Below are 965 nucleotides of genomic sequence, written 5' to 3'. Positions count from 1 at the left end.
ATTATTCATTAGGGTTGAATAGTATTCCATTGTGTGTATGTACCATAGTTTGATTATCCATTCTTCTGTTGATGGGTACCTAGGTTGTTTCCATCTTTTTGCTATTGTAAATAGTGCTGTGATGAACATGGGTGTGCATATATCTGTTCTTGTCCTGGCTCTCACTTCTTTAGGCTATATACCTAGTAATGGAATTACTGGGTCAAACTTTCTAATTCCAAATTTTTAGAGAATCACTGCTTTCCACATTGGTTGTACCAGTTTACAGTCCCACCAGCAGTGTATGAGAGTCCCAATCTCTCCACATCCTTGTCAGCAGTTGTTATTTTCTGTCTTGTTGAACTTTGCTACTAGTGCTGGGGCAAGATGGTATCTCGTTTTTATTTGCATCTCTAATGACTGATGATCATGAGCATTTCTTCATATGTTTGTTGGCTGTCTGAATATTCCTCTTTGGTGAAGTGTCTATTCATACCTTCTGTCTACAGTGTTTTTTGATGAACTTCAGTGAGGTCCTTTGAGAAGGGCCTATGAGTGGTGTGAATTCCCCTTGTGTCTTTGTCCCCCAAGGATTTTATATTCTCTTGTTAGCCCACACTCAGCCTTTAGCAAGTGCCCGTGTCCCTTCTCACCTTAGATACTGGGTTAGTTTGCCCTGCAACCTCAGCTCAAGGCTTTTCTTGACTCAGGCAGCTGTTGACTGCTGAGGCTGACAAACTCAAGGCCGATTAAGTACATTTTCATGTTGTCTGGTATTTGTTGTTGTAAGTGTAGGAGCAATGCTCTTTCCAGCTTCCTACATTATATTCAGAAGCTGGAAATATATAGGTCCTTTTTTATCCTTGAGATAAGAAATACTCAATTTAAAATGCCTGCTGAATTTTGTAATGCAAGTTTTATTATGAAAAATTTCAAACATACAAGAGTAGGGAAAAGAATAAAAAGAACTTCCATTTACTTGCTTA

Source organism: Orycteropus afer, unplaced genomic scaffold (genome assembly GCF_000298275.1).
Source record: "Orycteropus afer afer isolate SDZICR_OR568_19922 unplaced genomic scaffold, OryAfe1.0 scaffold00001, whole genome shotgun sequence".
Lineage (NCBI taxonomy): Eukaryota > Metazoa > Chordata > Mammalia > Tubulidentata > Orycteropodidae > Orycteropus > Orycteropus afer.
The sequence above is the reverse complement of the archived record's forward strand: the minus strand, read 5'-3'. Positions refer to the sequence as shown.